This window comes from Nuphar pumila, chromosome 11, assembly GCF_984573655.1.
Source record: "Nuphar pumila chromosome 11, dmNupPumi1.hap1.1, whole genome shotgun sequence".
Taxonomy (NCBI): domain Eukaryota; kingdom Viridiplantae; phylum Streptophyta; class Magnoliopsida; order Nymphaeales; family Nymphaeaceae; genus Nuphar; species Nuphar pumila.
In genome coordinates, this window is record NC_143259.1 from 108,652,260 (window position 1) to 108,669,689 (window position 17,430).

The following is a 17,430-nucleotide window of genomic DNA, read 5'->3' on the forward strand; positions in this document are numbered from 1 at the left end:
CATCCCTATTAGACTACGATACCCGGTGAGATCCTCGCACAGGTCTCCATCATGAGTGCTTAATTTTTGATAGAGCACACTTGGAGTTCCTAGAGGTTTGCAGTCTTTCATACCTGCCTTGCCGAGAACGTCGATCCTATACTTGTGCTGAGTGAGAGTCAAGCCATTAGCCCGACACCAAGATCTTTCATTTTGAACCTCTGACCTAATAGGTTTTTCACTTCTTTGATGTGATCTCCATAGTTTCCTGTGACGACAATATCATCCACATAGACTAGTAATAGGGTGATCACATTCTGCCTTTTAAAAATGAATAATGAGTGATCTAGTAGAGAGCGTGAAAAGCCATGCTTTTGAATCTCAAGTGAGAAGCTGTCAAACCAAGAATGAGATGCTTGTTTTAGGCCATAGATAGCTCTTTTTAGCCCTGCATACATGTGTTTTACAATCTTGCTCATGATATCCAGGTGGTTGTTCCATGTAAACTTCCTCCTTTAAATCCCTATGCAAGAATGCATTTTTTATATCAAGTTGACTCAGCTTTCATCCGTGTTCAACAGCCAAGGAAAGAATAATTCAAATCGTTCCCATTCTCACCACGGGCTAAAGGTCTCATCATAGTCTTGCCCTGCTTCTTGGGTGAACCCTTTTGCCACCAGTCTTGCTTTGTATTGTTCAATGGTCTCATCTAGTTTATACTTTATTTTGTAAACCCATTTGCATCCGACAACATTTTTGTCAGGTGGCCTGGGAACAATTTCCCAGGTTCCACATTCATACAAGGCTTGCATTTCATCATTCATGGCTTCTACCCATTTGGTAGAAGTGGTTGCCTGATAGTACATAATAGATTCATCTTCCTTATTGAGGGTAGTTAAAAAGAGCTGAAAATCCAAGGAGAAGTTATTATAGCTAATCCACCGATCAATAGGATGTCTGTCGCATGCGATTGGATCTTTTGACCTCAAGAATATGAGAGGAAGTAGGTGCAGCTGCTGGGGCGTGATATAAAAGACCTGACGCGGTCGTTCTTTGTCTAATATAGAAAATGCCCTTGTATCTGCCCGGTACCGATGATGGTACTTCTTCTCCATTCTGTGATCTCGATGCACCAATAGTCTCAAACCTTTCTTCTTTCGACTGCACGCAGTCTGAAGAACAGACTTCATTGGGACTAGCAAAAAGTTCTGATTTCAACCAAGGATAATAAACTTCAGTTGTGGTAGAAGGAATATCCGTTGTGCCAACTTTGTGATCAAATTTTTTTTTATCGAAGACAACATGTCTTGAGATTCTGATACGTCTGTTAGCGGGATCATAACACCTATATCCTTTGTAGTCGTCTGTATATCCCACAAATCTACACTTCTGAGCCTTGTCCTGAAACTTGTTTCTCAGGGACCGATCAATGTGTACATAGCAAACACATCTGAAGGCAAGTAAATCATGATAACTAGGATGAACTCCAAAAAGACAGTAATAAGGAGACTTATTTTTCAAAACAACCATAGGTAATCTATTTATCACATGTACGACAGAATGAAAAGCTTTTGTTCACAGATTGATGGGAAGATTACTGTCATGGAGCATACTCATTGCACTTTCAACGATATGCCTATGTTTTCGCTCAGCAATCCCATTTTGTTGAGGTGTGTGGACAGGATACCCTTCTTCCTATTCCATTATTTTGAAGAAAAGAAATAAAGTCACTAGATGAGAACTTCCCTCCTCCATCACATTGGAAAAATTGTATGGACTCAGAGAATTGATTTTTTACTAAGGAAATAAAGTTTTGAAACAAAAGAAAAGCTTCCGACTTATTTTTTATGAAATATATCCAGGTGTATCGAGAGTAGCTATCAACAAAAATTAAGTAGTATCTGCTTCCAGATCCAGAGGCAATTGGGGCAGGTCCCCATACATCATAACATATTATCTCAAAAAGTTTTGAAGCTCTCTTATTAAGAGAGTGAAAAGGCAATACATGACTTTTGCATAAAAGACAATTGGAACACATTTGACTTTTCTCATCCACATTAAGACTTTTTTTTGGAATGAGATTATTAGAAACAAGTTTCTCAATAAAATGACTCCCACAATGTCCTAACCGACTGTGCCATAGAAAAGGCTTATTACATTCAGAAATACTAAAAACATTTGTTGAAGAGAAAGAACACGACTCTAATGAAGGCTTCAAATCCAAATGAGTAGAGCGGACGGGATGACATGGAGCTTTTTGAAAGACATACATATTGCCTTGTCTCTTTCCTTTAGCGAATGTTTCCCTCGTGCGAAGGTCCTTAACCTGCACAGAGAAGGGAGTGAATTCAACTGAAGCATGATTATCATCAATAAGTTTAGAAACAAAGACAATATTTTTCTTGATATTGGGAGCATGAAGGACATCAGAAAGTTCAAGAGTAGAATGGGACATGAGAATGACAAATTTTCCAACGTGAGAAACAGGATGGTAGGATCCATCTCCAGTGACAATCTTACTTTTACCAAAATAAGGAATAGGTTTAAAAAAGTTTACTTGCATCACCAGTCACGTGAGTTGCTGCCCCTGAGTCAACGAACCAAGTTTCTTGATCATTCTGCTTTAAATTCAATTCTAACAAGGTGGATATCAACAGATCTCTAATCTCTCCATTATCTCTGATATTGCTGGACTTTCTTTTTTGTTCTATCTGTGGAGTCTTTCCTTTATTTTCAGAATTGTGCCAACAATTTGCCTTGATATGCCCCCTTTTGTTACAAAGAAAGCAAGTGGGGATAAATCTCTGTCCCTGAGCATGGGTCGACATATTTGGAGTGGGAAGCAATCCACGTCCTTTGTGTCCATTTCGCCCTTGTCCTCCTTGCCCCCGTCCTCGACCATAAGTCACCCCTATGGCAAAAACTTCTTGAGAATTTGCATGAGCGTGGGTTTCTTCAGAAAATCCTTTCAGAGTCATTTCATACTAAATTAACTTAGCCCGCAACTCATCAAAAGTAGGAAGAACAGGCAAGCACAATAGTGAAGTGACGATCATATTATAATCGGATCCCAATCCACTCATAATTTGTCGCACCATATCACTGTCACTCACTGCACACCCTATAACTGCAAGTTGGTCTGTGATAGTCTTCATCTTATTTAGATATTCCATGATGGTCATGGAGTCTTTTCTCAGCAGCTGAAATTCCCTCTTGAGAAAAACCATCCGCGCCTACGAAACTTGTGAATATGTCTGAACCAATCTCTCCCAAAGTTGCAGGGTTGTACAATTGTCAGGAATTGCAACAAGAACCTCTTGAGACAAGATAGAGGTAATGTATGCAACTACTGATTGGTCTTTCCTTTCCCAATTGAGATATTCTACATTTTTGACATACACAATTGAAGTTGCCCATTTATCATCTTTCTCTTCTCTCGTAACAAATTCTAGCGGGACTGGAGTAGTTTCATCCAGATGACCTAAGAGACCATGGCTCCTTATAAAAGGAATGATTTGTCTCTTCCAAATCAAGAAGTTTGAGGTGGTTAACTTTTCAGAAACAAGTTTATTGAGGAAACTCGAAGGAAGACTCGATTGAGAAGAATGAGAATCCATGAAGAAGAAAAAAAATTAACAAGGGTATTCACGAAGTGCAAAAAAATTAACAAGGGTATTCAGGAAGTGCCCAGGTCGATCTTTTTTTTTTTTTTGAAGTTGAGCAACCTTCAAGAAACTGGCGATCAGAGACTGTCAGATTCAAAGAGGAACCAAACCTAAAATTTTCCCTTCCTTTTTTTATTTATAAGGTTTGTGACTGACGCAATAAGAAGTTCTCACAAGTTGAACAAAATTTGAAACTAATTGTGTTTTCAGACAAAACGCAAATGGGTATGATGTGGACAGACAACTGCTATGTGAATATCAGTTGTGACAACGAGAAGAAATATACTATAAAGTGGAGACGCTCGATAGAAATAAACTCAGATTGAAATTTGCTGTCAAATATCAAGTTTGGACAGTAAAACAAAAACTTAATATTTCAGATCTGATGCAACTTCACACTCAGATCTGAATGTTCCGGTCCAAGTGAAAAGGAGAATGCGCAGAGATGAAGTGCTTCAGATCTGGTGCAAAAACACGACCATATTTGAATATCCCAGACGAGGAAGAAGATGGGTCGACTTTAGGGATTCACGTGAAACAAGGAATTCATGTGAAACGTGATTTTTCAATACAAGAGTAAGAAATAGGATAGCTTAAGAGATTCACATGAGACGTGATGATTTTAGGGATTCACGTGAGATGTGAATCCTCCAGAAAAAAAATGAAAGGAGAGAAAACGAAACCTCAAACCTCCGGTCGCACCTTTTGGAAGCCCCTTCAAACCCTAGGTGGATCTCGGCTCTGATACCATGTGAGATTCTTCACTAGAACCTGTTTTGTGAGAAAGAGAAAAGAAGAGGAGAATAGGGGTTGCGGCTGTCACGATTTCCATAATGAAATCGTGACCTAGAACCTTATTTAAAGTTTTAGCATACAATATGGGTCCGGGTCTGTTATAATATCCAGACCTGGTACATGGTACATTCGGTAACATGTGATATACAAAATACTACTTTTCAATAATTACTAAATCTTTAGCATGCATGGACAAACATGTTTCATGAAAACTAAATTAAATAATCGATGTCATAAAAATCCATTGACAAGTCAAAGGCATAGGTGACAGAATCAATACTATCGTCCTTTTTTAGTTTTCTAGCACAATGAATGTATTTTCCCACATTTCCGACTTTTTTCTAGCACTCTTTACCTAATGATCATCTGATCAAGAGTTCAGTGATTATATACCATTGTTTATAATAGACAAAGACAATCGAGTCTGGTCGGAATACATTGTGCAGAATTTGTATAAATTGCAGGAAGATGAATTATTAGAAAATCATATAGATTAATCAGGACACTATAGCAATAAAAACCTAACAAAATCACAAAATAATCAAGAAACATAGTGGGAATTTCGATAAGGACTGAACATAAATGGTTTTAAACTTTTATTGTGTGGTACAGACTGTGCAGACACAATAACACCAAACTAGACGTCAAATGATTGAACTTGTTTATCTCTTCCTCTCCAACACCACACCCTAGTACACAAGATTTTTGTAAAAGCCCTAATTCAACATTGTCAAAGCAAATCGAACCACAATGCACCCTTCAAATGATAAAAAGAGAGAATAAAAATGGAAAGGAACCAATTTGCCTCGATGAAGATTCAGATGTTAGACAAACCCTTGAAATTTGGGGAATCTATATCCAGCAACGAAGGAAATCTAAGAGAAGAAGTAGAAAAGAGGATTTAGTCTATTTCAACAGCATGTGTGTGTGAGAGAGAGAGAGAGAGAGCTTACGTTGGTGGGAAATGGCAGCAGCGAACACAACAAACCCCATGATAGTCGTGCAAGAGTGAGCCATAGAGCCCATGCTTCGGTAGAAGTCCCTTTAAGAGAAAAAGGAAGTTTCATTTAGGAACCTACTTTTTCTCCTTATTCTAGCAACAGATCTTACTTTTCTAAAATTCCTTATGTGCAGCTTTCCTGAAAACTGCCAAGCACAGGTAGACTTATTGTTACCTATGTCCATTAACCCATGATTATTTAGGGATAATGCTGGTAAAGAAGCCGAACAAACTGAAGAGAGGGTATTCAAGCTCATCTTGTTTCTTGTGTCGAGCACAAGAGAGCTTGAGCTCATGAAAAACCTGAGCGAAAGGAGTCAAGCACGAGCTAGCTCATTTACAAAAAAATGTATATTTTCAAACTTGAAAATAATAGAATCCTAAATCTACTAAGACAAGCTCAAACTGGAGTGTTTACAAAATAAATAATTGTTTCAAACTTGTAAGCAACAGGATTTGAACTCTAAGCTTATTACTTGAAAGCCAAACACGTCAACCATCTTCACTCTATGATATAACATATATGAAAAATACATTTATTACTAGTTAAGGAGCCTATACAAGCAGAGTTGAGTCGAAAATTGGTTCTTTATGCTTGAGCTTGTCGAGCCTATTTCACGAGTTTGAACGAGCTATTTACGAAACAAAGATGAGCCGAGCCACGAGTGGTCATCTCATTTCCCAGCCCTATTTAGAGATGTCAACAGATCGGATTTATCCGCTATCCAACCTGATTTGGAATCCAATTAGTCAGATCCGGTCAAGAAAACTGAATCTGATTAGTAATTGGATTCAGTTCATTTTAATGATATGAGTCATATGACTAAATCTAGTTACATGTATTTTTCCAGATTCGATATTAGTTTTTTCCCATCTGAATCTGAAACCGAGTTTGAATAGCCAATATTAGATCCGTTGGATTTGGTATTGGCTACATCAAACCCAAATCTGAACCGTTTGCATCCCTGCATGAAGTTTGAGTTAAAGTGACACAAATGACAATAATACAATCCATTATGGAAGAGAGACAGTTGCTGCAGAAAACTCATCACAGGACAAATAGGTGCAATGTGTAGAATCTTATTTCAAAAAGAGGCCATTGTAAGCAGTTAAAAGGAAAATATTTTCTGCACCAAAACATGGCTCCTTAAAGGTTGCAACCAATGAAGAAAGGGACATACAAGAGCTATGCACAGTTGGCTAAGTGGGTTGGCTTAAGGCCTTCAAGTTGAAGGGTGTCAATAATTTGAGAGGCAAGGTGTGTCCCTTGCCTTATGGACGAAACAACAGCTATGTACTCAGAAACAGTGACTAGAAGCTGCATAGTCACCCTAGGTACAAGTCCATCACCTAATCTACTGTATCTACCTGTGAAGGTCTCTTTTCCACTGACTCACCCTGCCTAGCCACAAGGACGGAAGCAGATCAGGTCATGCTGAACATGAGCGTTTTTGCTCATGCCGACATCGTGGCCGTCAGTTTGCATTTTGGATGAATGCCACGTGGTTTTGTTGACTTTTTAGATTTTTAAAATGCAAATTGGATGGCCACGATGTCGGCATGAGCAAAAACGCTCATGTTCAGCATGACCTGATCTGCTTCCCACAAGGACAGCCTAGCAATTTCATTTTTTTTGTTAAAGAAAAGGATACAAAAGAAGGGATTTTTAAAACTCTCTCTCTCTCTCTCTCTCTCTCTCTCTCTCTCTCTCTCTCTCTCTCTCTCTCTCTCTCCTTGTGTCTTGCCCTTTGTCTTGTCGAAGAAGAAGAAAAAGGTATTCTCATCCCTCTCTCTCCACTTCTTCTCCGTCGATAGAGTTTGAGACTAAGAGAAACACTGAATATATATATATATATATATTCTTTAGATTATAAATATTATATTCCACTGAAAGCATGTCTATATCATAGTCACCTAAATCTTTAAAGGCAATTTCTTGGAGAGATTTTCAAAAGTTGATAAACCTCGGGAATATCTTGGGAGTTTAAAAAATTTGAAAAAATATAAACAACAAAAAAGCTAAGAAAATAATAAGTTTTGCATTATTTTTCTTCCAAAAATATAAAAAAACACGTTTTAAAGTTTTTCAAATACAAAAGAAACTAAGTCACAGTGACTCGGCAAACTGGGTGCTGCACCCGCGTCGACGCGACGCAACGCGGGTGCGCGTGCAGGTGTGGTCAACGGGACCCTGGGTGGTGTCCATTTTTTGAACAAAAAAAAAATTGCTCCCAAGTTTGCCTCCTGTCGTCGCCACCCGAATGGGTCAAAGAGAGGGGAAAAAAACGAGGAGGGCCGGCAGACCCAGAGCCACCACGATGGTGGCTCTGGTCCACCAAACCTGAGAACAGGAGGGTCGAGGGAGAAGGAGAAGAGAGAAGAAGACTCGAAGGAAGGGGGGCTTACCTGAGAAGTTGCCCGCGGGAGGGGCGTCGGTTGTCGAAAAAACATCGTGAGAGAGAGAGGGAGAAACGAGCGGTGGGGCTCGTCGAGGTTCCGGTGACTGAGGGAGCTCGAGAGGGAGGGAAACCGAGGAGGAGGAACCGATAATATTGTGATATTTTCAATATATCAGTGATAGTGGTCTATATATACATATTGTGAATTTTGTGGCAGTACATAAATATATTCTGAATATTTTTGTTAATATATCATGATTATGAAAGTGTGTACTTAGTTGATGTGTTCCATGTTATATATATGATTCTTTTACAGTGTTTGGCTATATTTTTTGTCTATTACTTATTGTTGATTGATTTTATGTTGCATACATATTAATAAGTTTAGCAATTCATTTTTAGGTTTTATAGAATTTTTGTTTTGCAATTGGGGCACTGACTGGTCCCGCCTAATCTTCGATTAGTTTTTTTGGGGCCCACCAACTAAGCATCACCCAGTGCTTTTGACTACATAGAGCAGAAGCCAGCAGGCTTCTAGTAAGCTTGGAGCATCCGAGGGATTTTAACTTTTAATCACTTGGAGGTGGGCAATATGGCAGCATATAAATCTTTTGTACCCCACCATCTAAACTAGGTTTCCTCACAATAAATATGTTAAAAGAAAAAATTGAAGAGGGCTAAATTTGAATATACTATACCGCTATACTTGAAGAAAGTCATCAATAAAATCAATATCTAAGTGTTGCAGAGACAGGAATCTAAACTAAGGTGGGGACAAATTTCATAGCAAACAGAAAAAAAATAATTACTATGAATATACTAACAATATGTTTTCAAAAAAAAATATTGAAGATATGTGAAGGGAAAATAATGAAGTTTGTAAACATACCGATAATGTTAACGATGAGCCTCGATAGAACCTTTTCATAAATGAAGTCCCAAGTATGAAATATCAATCCAATGTCTACATTGCAAAAATATTTGAATAGTGAAGCTACCTTCATAAAAGTATAGCTATATGAAAGTCCAAAACAAATCACACAAAAAAAAATCATAACAGTAATCAAACATAGAATCATGATTATTAATAATTGAAAAACACAAAGAAAACCCTAAAATCCTAATAGAAATCAAACATAGAATCATGATTATTGCTCATTGAAAAGAAAAAATAAAATAACAAAAAACTCCTAAAACCCTAATTAGACATTCATGTTATTTGAAACTGTGTAAATCAGAAACCTAAATCCTAACAGAAATCATAGATCTCTCATTTATGCTAATTGATTAAAGAAAAAACAACAACAACAACAACAACTACGCCTTCATCCCAAAACAATTGGGGTCGGCGAGATGAACCAAAAAAGAAAATCAAGCATTCATTATTCATGAATTCATGGTTAATGCTAATTGAAAAATAAAAGCACATAAAAACCCTGAAACAGTAATTAAACATTCATGTCATTTTTAAAAACCAACTTGAAACCCTAATTCCTACAAACATCATAAATTATGCATTTATGTTAATTAATAAAAAACCTAATATTATAACCAAAATCAAGCATTCATTATTCATGGATTCATGCTTAATGGTAACTAGGAAAGAAAAACGCAGAAAACCCCTAAAACATAACTCAACATTTATGCCATTTAAAAAAACCAAATCAAAACCCTAAACCCTAAATCCTAACCGCAACAAACATCATTCATAGATATGCTAATCGAAAAAAAACAAAACCTTAAAATTTTAACAAAAATCAAGCATGCATTTGTGGAATCATGTTTATTGTTGATTAAAAAAATACATAAATGCCTAATTAAATATACATATCATTTGAAAAGCCAAAATTAAAATTTTATATCCTAACAAAAAACAAAGATTTAAGGATTTGATAACCAAATCAAGCATTCATCAATGGAATCTCGCTTAACGATAATTGAGAAGAAAAAGAGCACAGACCAAACCCCTAATTAAACACTTGTGTCATCGGGAAAAATCCAAATCAATACGCTAAATTCTAAAAAAATCATAGATTTATGCTAATTGAAAAAAAGAAGGAAAACCCCAAGCATTCTAACCAAAATCAAGAGCGACCGATTAAAATGTTTTATTTAATTATTTGTTATTCATGGAGTGATTTCTAATGCTAATTGAAAGAAAAAACACAAAAAAACCCTAAATAAAAATTCGTGCTATCTAGGAAAAAACTAAAGAAAAAACCTAAACCCTAACAAACATCACACATTATGCTAATTAAAAAACAAAACTCCTAAAATCAAAACCTTATCGAGCATTCATTCGTGATTCATGGCATTTAAAAAAATAAATAAATAAAGGATGAAGAAGAAGAAGACCCAGCCCCCAGGGGCGTGCGCGGAGATGCCGCCGAACACATTTCTGCAGAGTTCCAAGAGAGAGAGAGAACCAAGGGGCGTGCCTCGTGTGCATCGTTGGTCACTACAGAGAGCTTCAGTCTTTTGAGAGAGAGAGAGAGAGAGAGAGAGAGAAATTGGGCTTGCAGGGGGAAGAGGCGTAAATAAGGTTATGATCCAACAAAAAATCTTTTTTTACATTTTGTTAAGATGGGAACTAATGAGGTGTTTGATTCACGGACAGCCCTGGACAAGTAGGTAGCCAGCTTGGTTATCTGTCCACTTCCAGTCCTGTCCTATCCAGTGGTGTCCTTGTTCATGGCTGTTCGTGACACCATTTTAGTTTTTTTGTTTTGTTTTTTTGTCCATACATGTTGTCGATGGCCGATGTGGCTCCGTACCTTGGTGCGTAAGCTGGTTTCTTCTTTAACTTAGCCCGCTCCTTCGTTGGCAGTATAAGACTCCGAAAGGAAGCATTGATTTTCAAGGGTGTCTAAGGGCGTTTGAACACCCTTGTTCCAGAGAGGAGGGTGGAACTCCCCTGGACACCAAAAACTGTTAGAATGCATGAGCTGCCACGTTCCAGGCATCCCACTTGTCTCGCATTGGTGTGAGAATGTGGGCTCCATGCATTGTGGAAACAGCTGATAGTATTCTCTCCACGATTAAATGTGCCCTAAAAGCATATAGGGCTGGGGGTTGGCAACGAGTCAGGCATGCAGAAAAGTCATGTATAGATGTGGAACTGAAGCATATGAAGCACACTACTGCAATGACCAATGACATAGTTTGTGATGGAACCATTACTCCAGTTCTAGTGCAAGACCTGATTGTTGTAGTCGTGAAGATGGTTGAAGCTGAAGCAATTCCTATTCAAATCACTTGGGGCGTTGTCAAGAGTCAAGACCATAATATTCTGGTTAGTATACCGAGACCGACATTTGAAGCGCTTGGTTTATCAAAAGAAATGTTTGAAGTTCCTGAGGAATGTGCACTAACAGAGGTTGTAGTAGTCAATGCTGGAAACAACCATGAGACAAGACATACGATTGTAGAAGAAATTGAACCGGAGGCCCAGTCAACTAGAATGAGTGTCCACGGGCCAAGAAGCGCAGCAGAAATAGCTACTTGGGAAGCACTGGAATGTTGGAAACAGAAAAGCCAACACCTTAATGGTAGTGTTATCCTAACTAGAGCAGCTGAAAACAGAGACGTGGTAAAGTTATTCCTTGATGAGGCCGACAATGGGGTCTTAAGAACCGGCACTCACGAATGATACAACCATCATTGCTGGAAATGAGAATACCTGTGATCTTGTAAATAAGCCCATTGGCAAGGCTAAAATTCTAGAAGGTGTTGAGCAGAACTATGATAACGCAAAGCCAAATGAACGACTAGCCAGAATGTCTGGTCATGTTGCTTACGTTCAAGATTGGAAGACATCTTCTTTAGACAGTATTCGTGTTCACAGGAAAAGCTCATGTGAATGGTCTGGAGAAGGCAATGCATAGAGCTTCTAAAAGAGGCCTAATAGTTATTCATGCATAGCTCATGTGGTTTGCGCTAGTAAGGCTTCCAGGGCATCATGCTATTCCAAAAGACCCCATGAAGTTCTGCATTTCTAAAAAAAAATCTTCTGCAACTTGGCATGCACAACATAACCACCCCCTTATTCTCCATTATAAATAGGAGGCTTGGTTGCATAAAGAGAACAGCCAGAAACCAGTAGCCTGTTGCCCGTGTCCTAGTAATTGTCATTTGGGTTCAGGGTCCTACTCACCATCGACTTGAAGGCCTAGGCTCAGTGTGGGCGTCGATAGGTTGAGGAGAAAGCCGAACACCCGCACGTTCCATCGACCATGGCGTCTACTGGTCCATGTGTATTTTTGCATTCCTCTTTTGATTTTGTGCATACCCAAACATTGGGTTATGGGCCCACTACCGTGTATTCCGCTGAGCGTGTCGGTGCGTTGGGAGCATTCAGTCTAGGCCAATGTCGGCGTGCTGATGACTGGCTCGGGCCTGCATATGAGTACGCCCGTTTTGCTTCCAGTGACCAGCGTCAGGACGCGGTTCACCGGCAGTAAGGGTACCGCTACACCCCTGCTACGGATTATTTTCTGAAAAAGCAGAGGGTGATCCGGCCTCCCCCTTCGCAGAAAAGGCTTTCACCCGGAAGGAAGGGGGAGACGGTTAAGGCTGTCGCCTTCGGCCTTCGCCGTAGCTTTCGCCAGCGGGACCACCGCCACCGGTGGCTGCCTGGCATCCAGAGAGCCTTTCGGTTTCTGAGTGAAACTGAAAAAACCGAAAGGGTTCTTTTGTTTTTCGGCCGATCACGGTCGCTGGCGAAGCAGGGACCGGATCCCTGTCGCCGGCGGCCTTATCGGTTGGTCGCCGGCGGCCTTATCGGTTGGTCGCCGGTGGCGACAGCCAGCCCCGACGGCAGGTGTTGCCATCGGCGACATATCTGAATATAAAAAAAAAAACAAAAAAACCCGAACGCAAGTCGGGTACAGTGGCCGGGCTAGTGGTGGAGCCCTTCTCGATGCCGGCGCCGGTGGTGAGGACACGTCGGCGGTACGCAATCGCCATGGGGCGGCCTTCGCCAGCGGATTCACCGGTGCCGGGGGCCGTCCGGCATCCGGGGCATCGTTCCCCTTTTTTTCTTTGTCCCCCAGCTGGGTAGCTTCGCCGGGGGCGTCGCCGAGGAGGAGAGTCGAACGCCGTCGCTGGCGAGGCCGGGACTGGATCCTCGTCGCCGGCGGCCTTGTCGTTTAGTCGCCGGTGGCGACAGCCATCCCCGGCGGCAGATCTATACCCAAAAAAACAAAAAACAGAGCCTTACCTGTCGTCGGGGTGCGTTGCCGGGGTTTTCAGCCGTGGCGCTTCGCCGGGTAACGGGGTGGCCTTCACCGGCCGGCCGCCGCTGACGGTCGCCGTACGGCGACGTGGGTTGCCGTGGGGCGACGTTCGGTTTATGAGAAAAAAAAACGAAAGCCTTCGGTTTCTCAGAAAGCGAAAGCCATCGGACCCCTTTTTCATGGCAGGGTACCGGGTCGGATCTGGTGTACCGACCTGGTGGCGGGCACGATCCAGACCCGTTTTGGGTAAATCGGGTCTGCCTCACCTTTTTGACCGGGCCCGATCCATGTACCGGATCCATTAAGAGACCGATTGGATCGAGTCAGACCCAAGCTTGGATCAGAATCGGAGCCGTTCGGGTTTCGGGTCTTGATCTGAATTCAACCTGATTCGGGTTTGCACTGGGTCTGAACTGATCCGATTAAGACCGGGTCGAGATCCAGACCTAACCGGATTCGGGTTCGAACCGGGTACCTGAACCTGACCCGGGTCCTATTCTGGACTGAATTGGGTTTTGGATCATTAGATCCAATCCGTGACCCAGTCATTATGGGTCGGGATCCAGATTGGATCCGGACCAGAGGTATCTAACCAATAATTTGTTTTTACTGGATCTGAATCCATATTGGATCAAATCTGATCCGAAACGAAGTTTGTTTACTATTTACACTTGAATCAGTTTTGTGATCGATACGGTTCTTTCTGAGACCGGTTTGGAGCCATTTTTGACCGATTCATATGATTTTTCACTGGTTTCGTGATGTAGAGACCTTATTTTTATAAATCCATAAAAAAATAGGGATTTTATCATTCGGTTATAGAGACCCTATTTATGTTTTGGACTGGTTCATTAAGTTTAAAACGGGTTCAAACCCTTAGATGACCGGTTTGGGGTAATTTTAGACCGGTTCAAGGTATTTTTAGACTAGTTCTAGCTTGAGGACCCTAAGTTTTACCCATATGAGTGTGTTTTTTTTATTTTTCATGCCTTATAAGTGTTTATTGTTAAAGAAGCATGATTTATGCGTGTTTAATACATGTGTTTTATGTTATTTAAGTAATGCATAATGTTTTTAAGTATGATTATGACTAAATTCATGATATTTTTTAATATATTATCATTAAAATTAGTTCTTGCATATAAGTTGAAGCATGAACTTATATTTTGACGATATAATGCATATTTTGTCATGAATATACATGCATTAACATGTGTGCATGGGCATGCTCTATAATACAAATATGATTTTGGTAAAAGATCTTGATTGACTGACTTATGCAATCACCAAAGTTATCTGGGTTACGTTGATTAAGGATTCTTTGGACCATATTAAGATTCAATATTATAATTGTGTGTGACTTTATGAAACAACGATTCTAGTCAAAGGTAGATTGTTGTGTTCCAAATTCACACAAGGTGTACTAGTAGATGTGTATTTCAGCCGACGAAGTATGTTCGTACCCAAAGATACAATGTTGAATTACCTTTGGTTACATGATTTGTTAGTTTCACCAATTAAAGTCAATTCTTTGTGAATTGAGGAGATAGAGCAACTATTAGTATTGTCGTTTCCACTAAAGTAGAACGATAATTGCTCAGTTATGCTTGTCTCAAAAAAAGTGAATAATAAAAGGGTCTCAGTTTTTATCTTTTTATCATGAGTCATGTGAGAGCAATAATAAGGTCTTTTCTTTCCTTTCTTGTTATATCAGGTTCTTTTCTTATTGACGGTTTTAGTAATATTTTCTTGTTAGACAGATCAAATTTCTCAGATTGGAAAGAAATAGTGTGGTTCAGTCTCGATTACATCGACTTAGATTTGGCCCTTAGGACTGATGAACCTCCCGCTCATATAGAGCAGAGTACAACCAAATAGAGGTATATCTCTGACAAGTGAGAGCGCTTGAATAGACTTAGCCTATTGCTTTTGTAATCTGGAGTGACTAAGAATATTCAAGATGCTATTCCTCATTGCAGAACTGTGAAGAAATTTCTAGAAGCCATTGCGACTCAATTTGTCAATTATAATAAAACAAGAGCCAGTACACTAATGTCGAAACTGGTGTCTATGAAATATACTTGTGATAGTCACATCTGACAACACATTTTGAAAATGAGGAACATTGCATTTCAGTTGAATGACATGAAGTTCGCCATTTATGATTCTTTTTTGGTCTATTTGATTTTGACCTCATTGCCTACTGAATATAGATCCTTCAAAATCTACTACAACACACATAATGATGAGTGGTCTTTTAATGACCTCTTGACCAAGTGTGTTGAAGAGGAAGAAAGACTGAAGGGTGAGAGGGTACCAAGTGTACATATGACCTCTCATAAGGAAAAACAAATGTTAGGGCCAACGAAAAGTTATTTCAAAAGGAAGAATAAGAAGAAAACCTCTAGAGAGAGTTCAAACTCTCAGGCGAAAGCCAAATCACAGGTAGGAGGATCTTTTATAAAGTATTTCTTCTGCAAGAAGAAGGGACATAAGAAGGTGGACTGCTTGAAGCTTAAGAAATAACTCAAAAATCAAGGTAATAAGTCATTTGTTTCACATGAATGCAATTTAATTAATATTCTATCGCATAGTTGGTGGATTGATTCTGGTGCCATGGTGCACATTGTCAACTCTTTGTAGGCATTTCTGAACAAAAGAGAACCAATAGAGCATGAAAGAAGCATCTTCCCAATAAATAAGATATGTTTGCATGTTAAGAACGTTGGGACCTACAGAGTTGTGTTGGAATCGATATTCATTTTGGATTTGGTTGATACATTCTATATTCTATCCTATAGTCGAAACCTAATTTTAATTTTGAAACTTAATAAGTTTAGTTTTATTTTTAAATTTGAAAACTCTAAGCTTCTTATTATTAAAAAAATTATTAATGTAGGTTATGCATACATGTGTGATGGTTTGTATTTGTTAAAAACCAAACTTCTGAATTCAGAAATCTCAATCTATTGAGAACACAATGATTAGCAATAAACGTGGTTTAAAGAAAGATCAATCATATTTGCTTTGGCATCGAAGGTTATGCCACATCTCAAAAGAGAGTGTCCAACGACTTGTGAAAGAATGAATTATTAGATCCCTTGATTTAAGGGATATAGAACAATGTGTTGACCGCATAAAGGCTAAACAGTCTAACATGTATAAGAAATCTGTCAAATGCTGCAATGGAAAGTTGAAAATAGTGCATACTGATGTTTGCGGCCCTTTTTCACTATGTTATACGGGTGAAAAGTATTTTGTCACCTTTATAGATGATTACTCAGGGTATATGTATCTCTACTTATTATTTAAAAAATCAGAAGTCTTTCAGGTTTTTAAAGACTTCGAGAAAGAAGTAGATAAACAAACCGATGAAGTTATTAAGGTGGTCAGGTCTGATTGAGGGGGCAAATATTATGATTGTTTTACAGAGATTAGAAAAAAAAGAAGGGTCATTAGTGCGGTTTCTAAAAGAAGAAGGTATTGTACCATAGTACACCATGTTTGTTAGTGATTACTAGAATGGTGTAACTGAAAGAAGAAGCGTACGCTTAAAGAAATGGTTCGAGCGATGTTGAATCACTCAAACATTTTCTTGACCTTGTGGGGTGAAGCTTTTAGGACAATAGTGAATATTTTGAATAAGATTCCTACGAAGGTTGTTCAAAAGACTCCTTATGAGTTACACTACAACAAAGCAGTAGATTAGCGACGACCACATTCCGTCGCGAATCCGTCGCTAATCCGTCGCTAACCATGTTAGCGACGGATTAGCGACAACGCGGCGACAGTATGCTTATGTCGTGAATATTTCGACGCTAACTGGCGACGGAATAATTCCGTCGCCCGATCCGTCGCTAATTGCGACGGAATAACGAGCGCTATATTCCGTCGCCAATCTGCCGGTACTAAACGGCGACCACGGCTTGGCAACGGATTTAATTCCGTCGCTATGCCGTCGCTAGATTAATATGAATTGCGACGGATGGTTCCATCGCTAAGCCGTCGCTAGATTAATATGAATAGCGACGGAATCATCCGTCGCTAATCCGTCGCAAACACGAAAAAAAACCAAAAAAAAATTATTTAAAAATTAATTACCGAGAACTGTACAATTTCTATTTTCTGTACAATTTATATTTCCTGTAAATAAAAAACAAACCACACAAAAAAATTCATATAACAAGTATCTATAATAATTAATCGTTCCACCTTAAAATTAAGAAGTTTAATTATTTACAATTCAACAATTACAATTAGGAAAAATAAAAAAAATAGAACTTCTTCAACACAGTCCTCTAATCATCGCCAAGATTTTGTGCGTCTTCTTGTTCATTGTCTTTATCTGTCCCTTCAGC

At 39.3% G+C, this 17,430-nt stretch overlaps 1 protein-coding gene across 2 annotated transcripts in view; it reads right to left on the reverse strand.

Moving 5' to 3' along the window:
- The window catches only part of LOC149822760 (uncharacterized), a 29,972-nt gene extending 16,802 nt beyond the window's left edge, over positions 1-13,170 (reverse strand). Inside the window, exons 1-3 of one of the 2 annotated variants that reach the window (XM_089981247.1) lie at positions 13,057-13,170; positions 8,728-8,802; positions 5,393-5,481 (exon numbers count right to left, since the gene is read on the reverse strand). The gene's annotated coding sequence lies outside the window, so the exon portion shown is untranslated. The remainder of the gene's footprint in view (positions 1-5,392; positions 5,482-8,727; positions 8,803-13,056) is intronic. The other variant, XM_089981248.1, reaches the window with a different exon arrangement.
- Between the last annotated feature and the right edge of the window lie 4,260 nt (positions 13,171-17,430).